The following is a 22,281-nucleotide window of genomic DNA, read 5'->3' as shown; positions in this document are numbered from 1 at the left end:
TTTCAGTGAGTTTCTATGCTGACCATTTTCTTCCTATCACATCTGAGCAGTCCATGTGACTATAGAGTCACACATGTGGGCGAATACACAGTGGTAAATGACAGCCCACTCTCTCTCTTCTTCTCCATGCCTACTAACTAGCTAAACACAATTGGGGTGGGATATTACATGTAGATTAATGGTAGTGGGTGTCCAAGATGGCGGAGTGACCAAACGCACATCCCAGAGCTCTGCTGGAACTTTCTCCTTCTTTTCTCTGTACCTGAGAGACCCGTCACCCGGATCAGCAGCATTAGTCGGCAGATGCCGTCCAGAACACCAGGCCGCGGCTAGGGTGGTAAGAAGCCCTGTTTTCCCCTTGACACTCCGACTACTATCGGCCCTGAGCTACGGCCACGGCCTGCTTCCACAGCACGTGCCAATATGGCGTCATAGACTGACTCCCCTGCACAGGCCTCAGCTAATCCTCCGGGGATACCGGAGGTTCTGGCGGCTATTGCGTCCTGCCACACTACCATAGCCACTTGCCAAACGACCCTTACCAGCAAGATAGAGGCAGTGCAGCTGGACATGGGACTTATCCGCCAGGATATGGACAAGGTCCGCTCCCAACTGACTAATGTGGAGAGGAGAGTGGGACATGTGGAGGAAATGGTGGTAGGGCATAATGGAGCCCTCTGTATGCTGCAGTCTAAGCTAAAAACCCTGGAGTACAGAGGGCCCCGAAAATTGTTGCCGCCGCAATAATATTCACATTATAGGATTAGCAGAGGGGGCTGAGGGGAAGAATCCTACGGTCTTTACCAAAGAGCTTCTACGTTCTCTCCTGCCTGCAGCCCAGCTATCCCCATACTTTACTGTGGAGAGGGCCCACCATATAACCATATGCCACCACAACCAGGCCCACAGGGAGCCCCCCTCGCACTTTTATCCTGCGGCTGCTGAATTTCAGAGACCAGGATGAACTGCTCAGAGCCGCAAGAATGGCAGGCGACATACACTACAAGAACAACAGGCTCATGATGTTTCCAGGTTACTCTGTGGAGATGCAAAAGCTCCGCAGGTCCTTTGATGCTGCAAAAGCTGCTCTCCGGGAAAGGAAAATCAAGTACAGTGTGCTATTCCCACCCGAGTCATGGATGGGAAAACTGAGATTTTTTACCTCTCCAAGAGAGGCAGCCAACTGGATAGAATCCTTGCCGCTGCAGGGATGATGGCCCCCCCCGCCGTGACCATACTTTAAATCAGGCTGTACCTGTTTGCCATTTCCTGCTGGGCCTGCGGGCCTCTGTTCTACCCACAACCCCATTATTACACAAGGATGGAGGTAATGAAACTTTATTACTTGTGGGACCTGACCGTTGCCCAATCTTGTTATACATTAAATTGGGGGGGTCTCATGTCAACCCCTGGGCAATGCACATTGAGATATTTACTGTTGGCGGGAAGCCACCTTAAGCTCTGTGCCCCTGGTACATGCCAGGTGAATACTCTGACTCAGGTACTTTGTTATTCTGACTCCAGCACCTCCTGATGGGAACTCTATGCTACAGAATCTGCCGATTTCTTTCCAGGACAAAGGTGCAAAGGTTGCTACTATGGATTGACTGTTGCTCCACACTTACTACATGTCTCCCGAGTTTCTCCCGAGTTTCTAGTTGCCTACGGGCAGGTTTTGGGGTACCAAGCAGACCCAAACTATGAGGGACCTGCAGGGAGGGGGGATGGGAAGGTTGGCTGTTGTCGACCATACATGGACATTTATAAGTTTTGTTATTTGTGTTTTTGCGTTTTCATGATGAACACTGTTCTTTCACAATATGAAGTACCTTTTCTGATAGGCCACATGTGGAAATTTTGAGAGGAAGGGGAACAGTTGGAGAGATTATGTCCCTCGGGGGGATGTACTTTTGCCTGTCGCCCCTGGGAGTGCTGGAGTGCGGACCTACTCAGTCCTCACGAGTCACAACTTTTTAACATCATCAATATGTCTATGCACAATGTCATTTCTTGGAACGTGCGGGGCCTCAACCCTGCTATGAAATGCTCCCTGGTCTTTAATTACCTTAAAAAATACTCTCCCCAGTTAGTTGTGCTTTAGGAGACCCATCTGGTGGGATCTCGGATCCTAGGCCTGAATAGGGCATGGGTTGGGGCATACTACCATGCCACGCACTCCAGCTATTCTAGGGGGGTCAGTATCCTAGTTCATAGAAAGCTCCCTTTCCAGCTTATTGATCTAAAAACAGATCCGGAAGGCCGCTTTATAATAATGCATGCCCTAGTATCTAGTACTCCCTTGGTCCTGGTGGGTCTCAATTTGCTCCCCCCGCTGATGTTTCAGTGCTTAACACTGTTATGCAGAAAGTGCTCACATATGGTGTTGATGATGATTTGATTATAGGGGATTTAAATATGACTCCCTCCCTCTATCTGGACAGACTTCCCTCAACCTCTCAGTAGGCCCCTGGTTTGGCCCATTGGATGGGCGCGTTTAACCTGGTGGATGTCTGGCGTCATTACCATCCTAATGACAGAGGTTTCTCTTGTCATTCAGCATCCTTTCGGACGTTCTCGCTCATTGACTTGGCCCTTGCCTCCCGATCCATGCTGCTCCGGATCTCCAAGGCCAGTATACTCCTGAGGGGGATCTGGGATCATGCTCTGGTGCAGATTGGGTTGGCATCAGGGGGGTGCGGATGTCCAGATTTTAGGTAGAAGATCCTGCCATACAGGAACATATTCAGGAGGGTGTATAGCACTATTGGCTTGCTAATGTAGACTTTGCTACCCCTGTGGTTACTTGGGACTCCTTTAAAGCCTGAGCCCGTGGAGCCTATATATCCCACATAGCTGCTGCACGCAAAGCATCCGCGCAATCTCTGGTCAAGATGGAAAGGGAAGTTGACCAAAGAGAGGCCGCTTATGTGGCCAACCCGAATCCCATTGCCTATGGGGCCTGGCATATTGCACTGCAGCAGCTATCCTTGCTAAGGATAGATATGACTCATAAATCCCGGCTACACTTGGCTCAAAGAATATTTGAATTTGGGAATAAAAATGGTAAGATGTTGGCTTGCCTATCAAAGGGTCTGTTTGCAGTGACTACCATCAGTGGTGTTAGGGACCATACTGGCACCATACTATGCACACCCACTGAAATGAATGACCGCTTTCTCCTTTACTATAGACAGTTCTACTCCACCAAGGTTTCCTTTACCACCTTGGACCTGCATTCATATCTTGAGTTAGCTTCCCTAGGATTGACGACAATACCCGCACTGACCTGGACCAGGAAATAACTTTGGAAGAGGTGCAGAAGGCCATAACCCAACTTAAGCCAGGCAAAACGCCTTGGTGTTGCCTGTAGAGTTCTACACACAACATCTAGACCTACTTGCTCCTAGGCTCACCTCTCTTTTCAAACAATTTCTGCTTCTGGGGGAGCTGCCGGACTCTGTCGGAGGCAGTGGTGGTGCTGGTGCCTAAGCCCGGTAGGAACCCCGAGGTCTGTTCTTTATATAGACCAATATCCCTCCTTAACGTTGATGCGAAAATCCTAGCAAACATATTGACAAACTGGCTATCCGCAGTCTTGGAAGACATAATTCATGTTGACCAAACTGGCTTCATCCCGGGCAAGGGCACCGACATTAATCTCCGATGCCTCTTTCTGAACCTCTCTGTCACTCACACCAACAGTGGAAGCAGAGTCATAGCCTCCCTTGATGCCGAGAAGGCTTTCGACTCAGTCAAGTGGGAATTCCTGTGGGAGGTGATGGACAGGTTCGGGTTTGGCCCCCATTTCCTTCACTGGCTTAAGATGTTATACAGCTCCCCCGGGGCTAGAATATGCACCAATGATAGGTTATCTGAGTCCTTTCCACTGCAGAGTGGCACAAAACAGGGATGTCCACTTTCCCCTTCCCTATTAGCCCTGGCCTTGGAGCCATTGGCGATATTTAGTAGGGAATCTGCCCTGGTTAAGGGACTGAGGGTGGGGCCGCTGGAGGAGAAGCTCTCCTTGTACGCTGATGACGTGCTGCTTTACTTGCAAGATGCGGGCGGCTCTCTTGCGGCGGCCCTGGACCTGTTTAATTAATTTAGCCACTACTCGGGAGTGCATATAAACAGGCATAAGTCCATTCTTTTCCCCCTTGAACCCCCTGCATGAATTAGCGCCCCGGACACTCAGTTGGTATGGGTAGAGCAGTTTAAATACTTGGGCATCCAGGTCAGGAGAGAACCGGCTAGTTACTCTGATCTTAATATACTCCCTATACTTACCTAACTTAAGGAGAAATGTACAACGTGGTCTTCATTACCCCTGAAACTCATGGGAAGAATTAACCTCCTGAAGATGATCTTCCTCCCTAAGTTTCTCTGTTTTCCGCAACTGTCCGACCTGGATACCCAACCTGTTCTTTAAAGAGGTAGAGAAATGCATGGGCAGCTTGATATGAGGGGGAGCCCTTCCTAGAATAGCGGAGTCTACCCTGATCCTTCCTTTGCGAAGTGGAGGCCTGGCACTCCCAGATCTCCGAGTCTATTTCTGGGCTGCGGTGCTGGTCACTGTCCGATGGTGGTTCCTACGTTCACGAGCAAATGCGGCGGTCTGTCTTGAGGCAGCCATTCTGGGTTCTCTTCAGGAATTGGGGAATCTGAATTATCGGGGAACCCGAGCTTACGCTGCACTACCTCATTCCACCAAGACTACACTCGGGGTTTTGGCTGTTGCTAGGACAAGATTTACCTGCCCCAACCGATGGTCTCCCTTCACCCCATTGTGGGGCAATCCCAATCTCCCACATCTCCGAACCATTCCTGACCCCCAGATCTGGGCCAGATATGGAATAAAGACGGTAGGGGATATCCTAACAAATGATAGACTGCTCTCACTGACAGAACTCAGAACCCGATTCCGTCTACCCGGATGGATGACATTCCGGTACTTCCAGTTACGTCATGCCATGCAAGCTTAGTTCCCTACTATCCCGAAGTTAGATATGGAGCCGATAGAAGGAAGACTGGCCCTAGAACAGCTATCTAAGCCTTTGTCTACACTGTATTTTGACCTGCTGGGAGTTCACTCTCCCAAGATGGAACGTCTTTGGGAGAAATGGAAGGCGGACGTACCAGACTTAGACAGGGAGGACTGGGATGACTGTCTTGGGGAAAGTGCTCAGGCATTAATGTCCTCTAGGGACAGACTGATACAGGTCAAGTTCTTACACAGAGTTTAAGATATACATGCATATGTTCTGGAGCTGCCCTAGAGTGGCTCGGTTCTGGACGAAGGTGGTTGAGCTTATAAACTTTCGTCTCCAGCCGGCTCTCCCTATCACCCCTGAGTTACTACTCCTAAACATTCATGATGACGGCCAAAGGCCTAGATACACCAAAATACGTATATGTTTTCTGCTATACTATGCTAGAAGAGAGATCATACTTAAATGGAATTCCCGATCCCCTCCCTCCGTAGGTTCTTGGGAACAATCTATTAACTTGGCTCTTCCTATGTACAAATTGACATACATAAACAGGAATTGCCCTGAGAAATACAAGAGAGTCTGGCAACCCTGGACCGCATAGTGGAGACAGTTTCCTTTTAGCACGGCTTCTGGACAGGATGGATGCCAGGGCCTCTCGTGTCAATCCTAATATTCTCCTTGGATATGTGTGTTATGATGGCACTCTATTGAACTGTGAATATGACTCTCAATTGTTGTAAGATAACCTACATGTACCTTTAACTACTTTCATGTTGTACTTCATAAACTTTTTTAATAAAAGAACATTCTGTTCATGTTAAAAAAAAAAAAAAAAGATGAATAGTAGTGTAGCAAGGTCCCAGGCCTCTTTTGGTCTAATGAGAACCTCCAGGGCCAGGGATAGCTGACATCCTTCTGTATGTTGTGAATTGTGAGTCATGGTGGGTGTATAGTTAAAGTTATTGGGCGCCAGACACTTCTTGCATGCAAAAGAAAGTTTATTTCTCTTAACAAACCTTTTTTTGGGGGAGAGAGGGTTAGGGCCAGGACACCCTTAGGTAGTTGCAAGATTAATTTACAAACTCCGAGACTTCAATAGGAGGACAGCCATGCAGGGAAAGGCATCCAGCAAGATGCCACATCTGCATGTGTAGGAATGCTGTCTCCAATGGCAACAATCTTTAACAGTTCCAAACACAAGGCCTAACAGTTCCTTCTCTTTTACTACAATCACTGCTTGTAGTTCTTCAATACACTGAGCTCCCGGGCTCTCACTAGACCCACTGATTCACTGCCACTGAATCCCTTGAGCTCCTCCAATCTTCACGGTGGTATCTTCCTCAAGCTTCACCCCCGCTTCTCTGCTGGGTCCCTAGCTTGGCACTCTAGATACCTCTCAAGCTTCAGCCCCGCTGGCCTGCTCGGCCCCTGGCTTGGCACACAAGGCTGCTCTGCAATCATCACCTCCACTGGCTGGGTCCCTGGCTTGATTCCCACTGAAGTTTCCCAATTCTTCACCGTCCCTGGTTGGTAAGAATACGGCTCCGGTACCTACTTCAGTTACTCACTGTGGTCCCTGGTACTAAGGCGGATAGTCCCTTACTGGGGACAGCTTCCCCTCTACCTCCGGCCACGACAGGTTCTCCGGCCAACAGAACCGTCACTTTTGGTTGGACTGCAAGCCGCAGTCCCAACCCTGCACTGCTCTCTTGCTTCTGGATAGGCCATCGGACAGCCTAGCAGCCAGATGTGCCTGGAATAGGCCCAATTTCCAGCCTAGCAACCCGGGCAATACAACACACGTCCAGGTGGCACAGAACACAGATCCCCTGAGATACCCCATGAACGCATAACCTGACCTTGCATTGCCCTTCTCGTATTTAGTACCACCAAGTACCTGGCCACCTGGTGGTAGAAGAGAAAAGTGCAATAAGGCCAAACTTAGGGAGAAATCAATAGATCTCTAGCAATCAACCAGCATAACTACTCCTGGCAAGTAAATTTGTGAGGAGCAACCCTGCCTAAACTCCAGGGTGCTACAGTAGCTTCACCTCCCTCTTATTCTAAGACACAGGCTGGAGGGGTGTGACACAGCCTGTGACTGGCAGTAATCCGCCCACACCATGTTATCGCCAAAAATAATAACGATTTTATTTCAAATATATATTTGTATGCCAATTTAAAATAGTTTCTTAAAATTAATAATTTATTTTCCTCAGTATTCCAAAGGCTGTTTTGTTTATTTTGAACATGTGATCAGCAGCAGAGGACTAGAAGCTCCTCCTGCTTATGTTTCCCTGCAGACAGGCTGGGAGAGAGCAGGGTCATGTGTCAGCTGTATATCGATTAGGAAAAAGGTATTTAGATGTTTTCTCTTATTAAAAAGTAGCACCCTCTAGGTAGGTAGGGGCTAGAGGTACAGTTTTTGTTAGGACAGGTAAGTTTAGGCAGGCCTGGCTAGCAGTCAGGCCTGTTTGTTTTGTTCTGATCTGGCTGGGAGTGGCTCAGGGTAGCAGCTGGTGACTCACAGGCAGCTTCACTAAGACCTCCCTCTTCTTTCCAGAGTTTTCTAGAAAGTTCTGGAAAGAGAGGAGGAGTGGAGAGGTGGAGCTGCCTGGGGTGTTTTGGGGAGCCCTGACCAATCCCCAACCTGGATTGGCAGGGGGCAGGCCTCCTTTAATACCCAGGGTCAGCACAGCTGGGGAGGAGTTGTCGGGTGAAAGAGCTGGAGTGAGAGAGTGTGGAGGCTGTCGAGGCCTTTGAGGGAGCTACCCAGTCTGGGGGGGGGGGGGTGACCTTGGGACTGAGCTTGGGTGCAGTCGGGACCACCTTCGGGAATGCATAACGAGGTCCTGGACCGGAGGCACAAGAGAGAGCAAGGAGAGGACAGCGGGAGAGAGCACTATTAAGAGACTCCAGGGAGCACAACTGGTCTCAGCCAGGAGGGCTGGTGAGCGAGGAACAGTCAGGAGGACTGGGGAGGCATACCTGAGAGGACTGGGAGCTTGCAGTCTCAGATGGGTGCAGAACTAGAAGTGTGGACTGTGGTGGAAGGGGTAGTGGAAAGAGGCAGCTGCAGCCAGGATGGCTGGCAGGGCCTGAAGAGGGAGCTCCCCAGTCTGGGGGCGGGGGGGGGTGTGACCTTAGGCCTGGGCTCAGGTGCAGTCTGGACCGCCTTCAGAAATGCATGATGAGGTTCTGGACCGAAGGCACAAGGGAGAGCAAGGAGGGGACAGCGGGAGAGAGCATTACTAAGAGACTCCAGGGAGGACAACTGGTCGCAGCCAGGAGGGCTGGTGAGTGAGGCACAGTCCGGAGGACTGGGAAGGCGTTCCTGAGAGGACTGGGAGCTTGCAGTCTCAAATGGGTGCAGAACCAGAAGTGTGGACTGTGGTGGAAGGGGCAGTGGAAAGAGGCAGCTGCAGCCAGGAGGGCTGGCAGGGCCTGAAGAGGGCTTAGGGGATCGGTAGCCATAGTTAGGGTGGCTAGCACAAGGACTTTTCTGCTACACCTGTGGGGCCCGCGGTCCCAGCCTGCAAAGGGAATTTGCTGAGGCCTGGAGGTGACTAGAAGTAACAGTCTGCAGTAAGTGATGTGCTGGTGGAGTGAGGAGTGATGAGCTTGAAGCAAGTTTGTGCAGCAGGAAGCTGATGGAGTATGTACAGGGTGTACATAGTTGTCCAAAAAAACTGATTGCTGTTTATTCACGCTGGGCATCCCATATCTGCCATCCAGCCCCATCCAAGTTATACCCCTCAATAAAACAAAAAAACATAGTTTAGTGACTGTTTTTATGTCTCGGAGTGCCTGAGAGTGAATGCAGGACTGAGCAGGGTGACAGACAGACCATAATTCTTAGCAGCTCCTGTGGGGGTACCGCTACAAAAATAATTACAGTGCCATCATCCACATACAGAAATAGAAGGGACAATGTAAATTAAACAGTGTGTGTTTCGTATCACTTTCAAGCCCAAATCCAGGCAATTAAAAAGTTTTTCTCTTACAGTGAGGCTGGCCCCACACTGCAAGGATCAACTGTTTGTTTAGATCTAGGGAACATTAAAAAAATTTATCACCTTATCCTCCACCCCTCCCTGCTGCTAGACTGGCCCCAGCAGTGTCTTCTCCTCCACGTTCTAGCATTCTAAGGTCCTGATGTCATCAAGATAAATGCAGGGTCCCTAGCCCTGCATTGCACATGATGACAACGAGGGACAGTCAACCATTAAATCGTGGGGGAGCGATATCAACCGGGGGGGCGAAGGATCAGGTAAGTAAAAGTACTTCTCCTCTTCCCTAGAAAAAACAGGCAAATAACCTTTGCAGTGTGGACGCAACCCTAATGCAAGGTATAATTTTAAAGAATCTTGGTGTTGGGCTTTAAAGGATATGTAAATGTCATACTTATCTCCTCTGTGCAGATGGTTTTACACAGAGTGGCCCCGATACTAAGTAAACATTAATACATTTATATATATAAATAAGTGACATTATAAGGCCTCATGCACACTGGCCATTTTTAACGCTGCTCTTAGGGATGTCTCGCGTTTCTTTTTTCTGTCCCTAAATGGGCAAGGGGCAAAAGCTGTATAAACACCCCTCCCCAACCCCCCCCCCCCCATAATTCTTCTGTTGCCCTTGCTGAAAATAAAAAAGCAGTACCTTTTCTCATTAAAAAGCAGTCCTTGTAACTTTGAAGCAAGTCACCAGGTGAGAGGATGCATCTGATCTGAGTAAGACGTAGCTTGGCAACTAGAGCTTTTAGGATGTCAGCAATGGCAGCCCTCATACTTTTTCATGACAGTTAATTTAACCCGGAAAAATATATCTAATGCTATCTCTACTTTAAAACCCATGCTCGTCATTCAAAGATTTCTACAAATATTGGTAGATCTTGGATCTTTCACGGGAGCCTCTGAGAAATCTGCTTATCTATGAAAAGGGGTATTTTGTCCCAAAACAAAACAGTTGTGGAATGATTACTCCTATCAGAGCCTAAATATACAGATATTTTGATCATGCTCACATTCCCTTTAATGATATGGAGACTGGGGCTCAAAAAGCCAACAAGCCCTCTTAAAACTACTCACTGCTGCATTAGCCTTTTACTTGCTATTAACTGTAATTGAACTGCCTTGGTGACACCAGATGCTATTTCTACAGTATACATTTACTGTCACCAAAGGCTGAAATATACTTTTGATAGTCATAAGTGTGAGGTTTTGTCACGTACCTTGGTTGGATGTTGAAATGAAGAGAGGGCTTCCTTTTGCGGGTTCTGGTCCGAGTACCCCTGAGAGTAGAGACAGGGGCACAGGGCACAAAGTAGCATGGGTGTCAATATCACATAGAGGGTAGCTGTAGTCTCTGGACTGTAGCCAGCAGTGATGGAGGCACATCAGAAGAGGAGCGAGGATGGCAGTATGCAGGATGGCACCTGGAAACTGGACCTTGGAAGCTCGGTACAGCGACTGCAAGGGCAGAAAATGGTACTCATCAAGGTCAAGGACGTGGTCAGATGGCAGGCCAGGGTCAGCATGGATCACAGTAAGGACGTAGTCAGAAGCTAAGCCGGGGTCATATGTCAGGAGCAAGAGTAAACGTAGTCAAACATCAGGTTGGGGTCGGTACCAGGGTACCAGGAAGACAGAAGAGCGTAGTCAGAGGCAAGCCGGGGTCAGAGTCCAGAATTCACATAGCAACGTCAGGAGCAGGCCAGGTCAGCAACAGGACATCAGATAACAAGAGCAGGACCACAGGGACACAGGTCACGGGGAGCTGAAAAACATTCAATGATTAGCACACATTAGGGCCTCTTTTAAGTTTGGCACCATTCCCGGCATTGGGCATGAGCGGGCATGCACCAATGCGCACAGACATGCATGCTAGCGCACACAGATGTGCCGGCATGTCAGTGCATGCTGGTTACTAGCCAGAGTCCATTTGCGTGCTAGCACAAGTGCAAGAGTGTTAGCTGCACGGGCATGTGGACAAGCATTAGCTGTACAAATATTAGTTCCCTGATACATTTAAGGCCTTTATTTCTCTTAGGCCACCTGACTTTACAGTTATGGTCCTCCTAATAACACAGCATACAAGTATGCTCCAGTAAATTCTTCTAGCATAACTATTAAATATCATACACCAATAGAAATCTTGCAATATTTGTTCGCTTTAAACACAGCAAAGTTAGCCGGCTGAGAGCACACAAATATCTCATTGTAGCTAGAACCCCATAGGGATCACACTGTCCTATTTTTAAGATAAGTTATGTGTGCCTCAAGGCCCTTCTTTGCATCAAATAAACACCATTATATGTCTTTCAAGCATTTCAATGCCATTATTCTCCAATCAGTGTTTTTGCTACTTTTGGCCAAGGTGTCGGAGTTGAATGGTGCACCTGGTGTACATTTACGGTACAAAGGTACCGCTGCCCCCAGAAGCGGCTAGCAAATGTTGGGATCTCCTACCGTTTGCAGTAATGACCCAACCTGTAACTGGACCCGAACAGAGATGGTTAGACATGACAGTGGTAATAGCAACAGTACAACAGCAATGACATAATGCGATGGTACAATGAAACTAACAGGGTTGGTTTTTGTTCCTTTTACCAATGTACCTAATTGCAACCACGTGCTTCATGTAAAGTACCACTCCCTTGCTCTCCTCCCTTTTTTGCATTTGACAGGGATGGAAATACATGACGTTACCAGGCCATGGCTTCACTCAAAGTCCCAAATCTCTTCCTCTTTGTAATACACCCAGTTTAGACCAATATATAACCACTTTGCAGTAGATAAATCTATCACAGAGCCTGCCAATGGTGGAACCTTTTGAAGTAATAGTGGAATGCTCAACCATCAAGTGAAGGTATTTGAAATCCACAGAGGAAAAAAGGGTATCTTAGCAAAGTGCCCCAATAACAGATAGTGAAAGGATAGTGTGATCTCCTTTAAATGAAGCTCCGCTAGGAGCAGTAGTGTCATAGCAAGTGCAGGCAAAGTCCAACACATAGAGATGGCCAAAGGCTACTCATCGATGTCCAGCAGATGTCCTTCTTGGATGCATTCTGATGGATCCTACCAGCTAGAAAGTGGTGTATAGGATGCCAGATGCCAGAACTCATTGTCCTATCTGTATAATGATGAATGAGGGATATGTTGCATTTCTTACTGTTGCCAGGTAATTGGTTATAATGAACAAGTTATGTCAGTTTACAGTAGAGCTGCACGATTAATCGTTAAAAAATTGCGATCTCGATTCAACCCCCCTGACGATCTCTATTGCAGAGTTTGCTGATTCTTTCATATAACAAGTGGAGAGACTTATCTGCTCACTCAGCTGTCAGAAGAAAACATCCGGGCAGTCTGCCAAGTTTTTAATATGAAACATTGTAACTAACGCTTCCTTATTAGATCAAAGGGCTACACTTCTGTTTGTACAGAAAAAATCTGGGCAGTCTGCCAAGTTTTTAACAATGTGTAAATGCAGGAAGTTTAACCACTTAAAGTCTAAATCTTTTTCTGACACTTCTTTCTTAAGTTAAAATCAATATTTTTTGCTAGAAAATTACTTGGAACCCCCAAACAATATATATTTTTTTAGCAGAGACCCTAGGGAATAAAATGGCAATTGCTGCAATATTTTATGTCACACTGCATTCGCCCAGCGGTCTTTCAAACGCAACTTTTTGGGAAAAAATACACTTCAATGAATAAAAAGACAACAAAAACGAAAATGCAGCGAGAATCGTGAGAGAATCGTGATCTATCTTCTAAGCAAAAAAATTGTGATTCTCATTTTAGCCAGAATCGTGCAGCTCTAGTTTACAGTATCACTGAACTGATATGCTGATTCATCCCACTGTCTGCCTCCCACCAGCAGCGGGAGCCAGAAAGTCAAGGAGTTCAATAGACTTCTATTATAGTTGCAGTGGAATGTGGGAAATGAAGTTCAGGAAGGGAGCCATACTGTGGACTTTTATTGACCATTGAACTGCATTTCCTAGAAGGAGATTGCCAGGAGGAGGGGAAAGAGATACATTTTCTCAGGCTGTACAGGACACATCTTCCTCTTGCCATAAGCAAGCTTGGAAAGTACACATTGCTGTGCAGTGTGCACCACCACTGGTGCATAACTTCGACCTGGGAAGGATCCGGAGTACATATGTGCTGACAGCCAGAGTCACCAAGGTGCAAAGCAGAGGGTGGACTAATCACTGTGTGTGGCTGGATGGTGAGCTGCAATATAGCTGGGACTGGTGAGCTGCTGCTGTGGTGATTTACCATCTGCTGATACAGAGACTGAGACATTTAGGAACTGACCATACAGCCATCTAGTAGCCTTATTGCTGCCTGCAGGCTTGACTGGGACTATTTTCGTGTGCACTAACAGTACAACTGGGCCCCAATGTTAGCCGGCTGAAGAGTTAGAACTAAAGACTGTCCCTTTGCAGCTGCTACACAGAGACCTTCACCTATTGTTAATGCAAGTCCCCTGAGGTACCTCTCTGGGGATATTGCATAATGTCCTAGCCATTCTCCTAGAGTGCACTCTAAACTAATTATAGCATTATTATTCACATTGCAGTTAATGCTTATATGCACTCTTTATTGCTGACTTTGCTGATGCATGAGTTAATCCCAGCCTAGTGGTACAGAATTCTATTCTAAGTTACCTTGGCATTGTGAGCTTCAAAAATAATTAAAGAAAATACCACAGAAGTAGTGGCCATGATGGCACAGTGGATTTTTCCTCTTTCAAGTAATTTAACAGAAGGGGTAATTGGCTGATTATAGTTATAGTTTTTACTGCTTTCTTCTGACTTCTCTTCTGAAAAACTGTACCACAATCTGTGAAACGATTGTTTATTTGAGCCAAGAACACCAGATCCTGTGTTAGCAGCATAGCTATGTACTATTCAGAGGATATGGAATTGCATAGGGGGCTAAACTTACTCTTTAACTGCTTATGGGTTATGCCATCATTATATTGCGGCAGGTCGGCATGATCCCGGGAACCGTCGTAGCTATACATCGGCTCATGGGATCAGGATAGCAGGAGCGCCCATGCGCCCGCTGCACTGCAGGGGGGTGCTGATGCTTGTGGCCGACAGTGGCGATGACCGTCAGCCATGAGCGACCGTGGGAACGAGAGGCAGAACAGGGACGTGTGTGTAAACACACAAATCCCTGTTCTGTGAGGAGTGACAGATCGTGTGTTCCTAATAGCTAGGAACCACGATCTGTCAATTCCTCTAGGTCAGTCCCCTTCCCCTACAGTTAGAAACACACACAGGGACCACAGTTAATCCCTTGATCGCCCCCTAGTGTTAACCCCTTCCCTGCCAGTGACATTTTTATAGCACTGATTGTTGTATAAATGCCAATGGTCCCAAAAATGTATCAAAAGTGTCCGATGTGTCTGCCATAATGTCGCAGTCCCGATAAAAATCACAGATCGCCGCCATTACTAGTAAAAAAAAAAAATAATAAAATCGCTATAAATCTATCCCCTATAACTTTTGGGCAAACCAATCAACAGGGCTTTTTTTTTCAGCAGGAACTAGGGGGAACTCAGTTCCACCACCTCTGGCTCAGGTCTTCTGCTCCCTGCTCACCACTATCACTTGGTAACACTGAAGTCCAGCTTCTGCATTTACAAGTGATAGCTTATCTCCCAGTAGCTCCCACAGGTCAGATCTCCTGCACAGATCCCACTGAGTGCCGGACAGGGACAAAGGAAATACAGAACAGGTGCCCAGGGTTTAGTGCAGTCATGGGCAGGAGAGGGTGCGTGGAAGGCTGCACCCTCTGTGGTCTCCATTTTTACCCTGGTGACCACCAGTTGTTGGTGCTCCTACTGCATACTCTCCCTTGCACGTGACTGTAGTATAGTATAGTATGCTGGGAGGTACTACAGCGGGATAGGTGTTTCAGCTTAATATTGCAACAAAGGTAAGATATATGACAGATGGTGGAGCTTTTAAGGAGGGGGAGAAAATGAGGGCAGGGGAGGGAGGGGGTTGTATGCAGAGGAAAGAGCTACTATTTGATGCCATTTGGCAGTTATGTGAGTGTGGCGGGCTTGGTTGAGTTCCTGCACCTATTCTCTGAGAAAAAAAGCCATGGCAATCAATATATGCTTATTGTGTTTTTTTTACCAAAAATATGTAGAATAATACATATCAGCCTAAACTGAGAAAAAAATTAGCTTTTTAAAAAAAAAAAATGGGGATATTTATCATAGCAAAAAGTACAAAATATTGTTTTTTTTCAAATTTTTTGTTTATAGCGCAAAAAATAAAAACCGCAGAGGCGATCAAATACCACCAAAAGAAAGCTCTATTTGTGGGAAAAAAGGATGTCAATTTCGTTTGGGTGCAACGTCGCACGACCGCGCAATTGTCAGTTAAAGCGACGCAGTACTGAATCGCAAAAAATGGCCCGGTCATTCAGCGGTCAAATTTTCCGGGGCTGAAGTGGTTAAAGGTGCAGAGACACGCCAGAAGTGCAGAATCCCGCTGATTGATTCCCCTGCTGGGCAGTTGGCAACGTCCGTGCCCACAACAGCTAGTGCACGAATTGCCGTACCGGTACAGCGATTTGGGCCGCCGAGCCATCTTGCCACAGTACATCTGCCGAGGGTGGTCGGCAAGTGGTTATTCAGGGACACACCTTTGTGTAATGTACATGGAGCACTTCCCCCCTCTAGTGTTTAACATGGGAATAATCGCATCACTTTCTGAATAAAGGGGAAACAAACCATTCCCTTATAGCAGAAGATTGGGGGACATGTAATCCAGTCACCTGGATTTACACTAGACTTAAAGTATTTCTAAAGGCACAAGGTTTTTTACCTTCATGCATTCGATGCATGAAGGTAAAAAATCTTCTATGTGCAACATTCTCCCCAGCTCCCCTAATACTTACCTGAGCCCCCTCTCGATCCAGCGATGTACACAAGAGCTTTGGCTCTCTGGGAACTCTCACTCCTAATTGGCTTTTGGCAGCAGCAGGAGCCATTGGCTCTCACTACTGTAAATCAAAATCACAGCCAGTGAGCCAATCAGGCTCCTTGTGTGAATGGACTCAGAGTGCACCTGCCTTGGTGCCCCCAGAGCAAACAGCTTCATCTGGGGGCAATCAGCAGGAAGGAGGGCCCAGGAGTGCCAGTGGGGGACACCAGAAGAGGAGGATCAGGGCTGCTCTGTGCAAAACCATTGCACAGAGCAGGTAAGTATAACGTGTGTTATTTAAAAAAAAAGTGCTGGAAGACTAAAGGAATTCTGGGCAAGCCAATGAATTGAACTGTCCTGGGCAGACTTGCTGTTTTGGGACACGGGATTTAGAGCTCCAAGAGCAAGGGGCCGTTACTCCGGGTGCTGTTGGCGGGCACCGTAGCCTGGGCAAACGCTGGGACCTCTCACCCTGCATCACTAGGCGCAGGGTGGCTGTCGCTGTCACCGCATCCACTGCACTGCTGCTCGGGTCTCCATCCACTGCACACCCATGCAGTCATTGCTGGATTTCTGGGCTTACAGATGGCCAGTTGGGCACCTCACAACTTGCTGCAGATACTCAAGAGCCTGTGCAGGGACATCCAACCTCACAGGACCCATGTATCAGCCGGATTGGTGAGCGGACGGAAGCCCATCTTATCTATGACACTTTACGTAAAGACACTGCATGCAGACACCTTTACACCTGACCAGTTGGAGGGTCTTTGTTGGGAAAAATATATCTATTACATTCAGCCTCATTGGCTTGCTACTGCACAGTAATATCTCCGGGACCCCACTATAGCTAGATGAAGATCAAGGATACCTATACTCCAAGGATCTCCTTTCTTCAAAAGAGACTCTGCTCATAGAACCTGTGGCAGAATACAACCTCCTCATAGATATACAGCCGTTTATTAAATGGGAACTCCTATACAAACCATTTATATATTGTTTATTTAATATTTATTTTGGCATTAGGGCCTAGAGGGAGTGGACTGACAAAGTATCCTCTTCCCCCTCTTGTTTCTGGGGTCATAATCTGTTTTAGCCTGTTTATAATAGCCATTTGACCTATTGCTTTTGGTATTTCATTGTGTATTCTTGTGATCTCATTTTACTGTAATACCACCTGAATTTGGGTCATACCTGTAACCGTTATATAAAAAGTAGGAGCAAATGGGTGGGACTTTAAATGAAGCACGTGGTTGAAATTGAATAAATTGGTGGATGTTAAAATATTTAATATTCTGTAGACACATAATTACATACATTAATTCCATATGCATAGAAATACACACTAACTGTAGTGTCAATTTCTAAAACGGTGGTAACTGATAATAACATGTTATAAATTGATAGCATAATGAGGTTACAGAGTCCACCAAATTCCATGAAAGGTATACATATAAGGCAAAATAACATCTGCATGGCCTATGACCTTTCTGATCCCTGTCACAATTATATGATGGTATGAATATATTGACATAATGATCTATTAGAACTGTAGTACTATGATACACGGCATCTGGTAGCTCAACGCGTTTCGCAGCTTAGTGCTGCTCATCAGGAGCAAGCACGTGATGTATCTGCAATAGAACATGGTTGTCTGAATAGATGAACTTGTATCAATAGATAGGGAGGATGGATTAAGAACCCCCCTATAGATCACTTACAAGTATATGTGCAATCGCTGATGTGATGTCAGGGACCGTGGGCCACCCGAAGGCATCAGGGCAATATGGAATTAATGCAGGGATTTTTTTCAGCGGGAACGTGGGGGAACGCAGTTCTGGCACCTCCAGCACTGCATGTATGCAATGACATTGAGTGCTGGAGAGTCTATTGATGCAGGCTGCTGGGGGATCTATTGTCACTGGTGGGTATTTTGTTGTGGCGGTGTCTATTGTTGCTAGGGCGATCTGTTGTTGCAGGAAGGGATCTATTGTTGCTGGGGGGTCTGTTGTTGCAGGAAGCAAACTATTGTTGTGGGGATGGATCTGTTGTTGCCGGGGGATCTATTGTTGCAGAGGGGGTCTTGGTTGCTGGCTGCAGGGGATCTATTTTACTGTTTTCCTTGTTATCATTATCAAATTCCATATAAATGAATTAGCACCACAAAATGATACTTGATTCCTTAGTCTCTAAAAGGGATGTTGCTGGGAGGTGGGTAGGGGGTGGACCAAAGGGATGGTGCTCGAAGGTGGGTAGGGGTGGAGATAAGGGGTGACTCCAAAAGGGAGTACCTGTACCTATTCTCTGAGAAAAAAAAGCCCTGATATAATGTATGTAATTATGTATCTACAGAATAATAAATATTTTAATATCCACCAATTTATTCTATTTCAACCACATGCTTCATTTAAAGTTCCACCCATTTGCTCTTACTTTTCATATTGATCTGGATGGAGGTGCATGACCTTACCAGGCCATGACCTCATTTAAAGTCCCAGTTTTTCCATTCCCCCCTTCCCCATTGTTGTTATCCAAATTGGGATGGAAGCACGTGGTTGCATTTAGCTGGTCCTATATATTTTTTACAACTATCTCTGTGTTTTGGTGGCCCCATGTCAACCCCCCCTGGTTAAAACTTCATAATTTTTAAATTTATTACTGTCTTGCACTTTACTCCATTCTGGCGATTTACCTTTGCATTTATTAGGCATATTATATTGTGACAATTGTGCACTGGGTGACATTTTGTGGTGGCCTGTGGTGCCGCCCAGATCTCGTCTAGTCTGGGAGCTGCGATGTGCACTGCAGGGCGTCCTTCCTTCCCTCTGCTCTTGTAACGCTCGGGAGTGGACGCCCTGTCACTGGGCATCGTCGTCACGCATTGCGCGCAGGACGTGGGGCGCCCTTGTGGCACCGCTTTACCGGCTGCTATTCTTCCATCTCCACGAGGGCTGAGCAGGATTGTGTTGGCGCCAACTGCGGGGCAGATGCCGCCCAGGTGTTGGCGCCTCCTCTCCCTTGTGGCACTCGTGCGTGTGACGTTGGGGGTGGTCCTGTGGTGTCACGTATTTATGGGTGGTTGCCCTGCCAGAACTGGGTTACTCAGGACTCTCACACACACTAGATCCCATGTCCTATCCTGTATCATGGCCCTTTTCCTCCATGTTCTCCAGCACCAGGTAACTCTTTGTACACTTGGCAGTCACTTCGCCCTCCGGTCTTCACACACACTCTAACGCATAACATTCAGGTGTTTTGGTGGTAACCTCTCATCATGGCTACCTACCTTTACTCCTGCTCACTCACCTTTCACTAGTCCCCCTCCTGCATACACTAGTCCCATCACATAGCCCAGTCCTCACTGTCATTACATATTTTTTTTCATTCACTCATCCTCACACTGCATCCACTTGTTCATTTACTCATTATCATTTACAATGTTCACTTTAGGAGTGTTCTGTGTGACCGAGTCCGCCAGTGTTGCTGTCCGTTGTGGGTACTGCCATTGAACACGCCTCCTCAGCTCCCGACCCTGATGCCTTTGGGTGGCCCACGGTCCCTGACATTGCATCAATTACACATATATTGTAAGTGATCTATAGGGGGGGTTTCTTAATCCATCCTCCCCTTCTATTGATACAAGTTCAACTATTCAGACAACCATGTTCTATTACAGATACATCAGGTGCTTGCTTCTGATGAGCGGCACCAAGCCGCAAAACGCGTTGAGATACCAGATGCTGTGTATCATAGTACTAAAGTTCTAATAGATCATTATGTCAATATATTCATACCATCACATTATTGTGACAGGGATCAGAAAGTTCATAGGCCATGCAGATGTTATTTTGCCTTATACGTATACCCTTTCATGGAATTTGGTGGGCTCTGTAACCTCAATATGCTATCAATTTATAACATGTTATTATCAGTTACCACTGTTTTAGAAATTGACACTACGGTTAGTGTGTATTTCTATGTATATGGAATTAATGTATGTAATTATGTGTCTACAGAATATTGAATATTTTAATTTCCACCAATTTATTCAATTTCAACCATGGGCTTCATTTAATGTTCCACCCATTTGCTCCTACTTTTCATATTGATAGGGATGAAGGCACATGACCTTACCAGGCCATGACATAATTTAAAGTCCCAATTTTTCCCTTCCCCCTTTCCCCATTGTTTCTGTAACCATTATAGTCTGGTTGACGTAACCCTTCAGTAAAGTGTTGACTTGCAGATCTTACTAATCATTGGTGTTTTTGCATATTCTGTTTGCTTGAAGTATGTCAGAACTCAGAGTGTCAGAGGTGTCGGGGGGGCTTGCGAGGTCAGGGCAACCAATAGGGACAAGCAAATTCCAGTGGCCCTTGCGGGGGCAGTGCTACATATATATACAAAATGTACAAAATTAATTTTGAAGTTTAAACAAAAGCATCCTTTTTCCCTCTGCACCTTTTTGGTACTACCTCTGAAAGAACTGCAGGTACTGTAAATGATGGTCCCTCTTACTATTTCCAGGAATGATCCACACTGTATGTGGACTAAACAATACATAGACACACCAATAGCACTAATGGGGCTTTATTAAAGCAGAGATAAGCCCTAAGGAATAGTACTGGTTAAACAGATTTGACAGTAGTAATATGAAACAGTTCAAAGACAGCAAAATGATTCAACAATGCAATGAGGTATAAAGAAGCCTGCAGTTTTTTATATCCCAAAGTTTGACACAGCAGCGGGGCTCTTTATACTTAACAGTGGAGTGCTCAAGCGTTAAATGAAGGTATTTGTAATCCAGAGGCAGTCTTGTCCCAACAAGTGTAGGCAAACTTCAACACACAAGAAGGTGGCCAAAGGCATCTCACCACCCCGAAGTCTGATGAATGTCCTCTTGGGTGTAGTCTGCTCTGCTATGGCTGTCCCTGCAGGCTTGGTGAGAGGTAGGCCACCCTGTCCTGACTGGATGATGGTGAACGACAGGTCACTTCTTGCCTGGCAGATCTCATCTGAGGCTTCCTGTTAACTTCTCCCTAGGGACTATTGTGACTGACCAGCATGGGCTATGTGACTTCTGCTTTAATGCAGGATGCTGACTGGGGATGACTCTGCATCCTGCACCTTACTCCTCTCCCTCTGCCCTCTTTGCTCGCACCTCTTTGTCCACTTCTAAATTACCTTCTCTTTTATGCATGGGGCTAGCCTAATTCCTGCTGCTGATGTTACCCAAAGTTCCCCCTCTGTGGCAACCGGGGTGCCTGATCACTTTTACATAAAAGTCCGGAGCCCGTTGTACAAAAGAGACACAAATAGTTGTTGCTGCCATCAGCTTGTTTTAACCACATAAGATCCTGAAAATACCAGAAACATTCAAAAACCTCAAGTCGTTAAAAAGGTCAACACCCTTAAGGCACAAGTCTACTTGTGATAAATCTGGACTTGAATGCAAATCATATAACAGTGTTAAGTGTGTTCTTTATTTTTCTTCACATTTACCAAATTATCCAGCAAAATATAGTGCCAGAGCTATTGTTTTATGATTGGTTTAAATCTACTAAACATTGAACCATTTTGATTTTATTTTACAATATAGTCAATTTATGGAAGAGGTCAATTCTGATTTGTCCACATGTGTCATTGCAGAGCGCGTGTTTCACTTTACTTTAAATAGGGCAAGAATATTCTGTTTTTAGACTTAATTTTACCTTTTTGATTTAAAGCTCAGCTCTGGGTTCAGACCTCTGACTTATTGCCAATTTCCCTCCCAGATTGAATGTTTTGCTTTTTTGTATACTTTCCTTTTCTATATGTCTTCATTCTGGCCCCCTAATAATGCTATGCCATACTCTGCATCTTTATACTATAAATGCAGGGTGCCATAGTGATGCCCCCTTGGGCGGAGGGCTAATGACACCCAGCACTCAAATGGTATCTTCAGTCTTCTAAACTAAATGAAGCTGGGCAAAACCCGGAAGACTGAGGACATCATGTGGTAGAGAAGAACTGCTATAAGGGAAAGCTCTGGATTAAGGTAAGTACTGCAGCAAGGCTAGCTTTTTAAATTTTTAAGTTGGCAAAGGGACAATTAAAAAACACTGATCCAGAGTTGGGCTAGGGTTGCCACCTCATCCCTTTAAAACCGAACACAGGTTCTGTGGCTGATTAAGGTGGTAATTAATCTCACTTGTTGTCTTATCTGCATTAAATTAGCTTCAGAACCTGTGTAAATCATATGTGTTTTCGGGTTTAAAGGGATGAGGTGGCAACCCTAAGTTGGGCTCCAAGTCACGTGGCAATAAAACAGATTCTTTCCAAGTAAGAGAAGATCTG

Source organism: Aquarana catesbeiana, linkage group LG11 (assembly GCF_042186555.1).
Source record: "Aquarana catesbeiana isolate 2022-GZ linkage group LG11, ASM4218655v1, whole genome shotgun sequence".
Classification (NCBI taxonomy): domain Eukaryota; kingdom Metazoa; phylum Chordata; class Amphibia; order Anura; family Ranidae; genus Aquarana; species Aquarana catesbeiana.
This window is presented reverse-complemented; position numbering follows the sequence as displayed.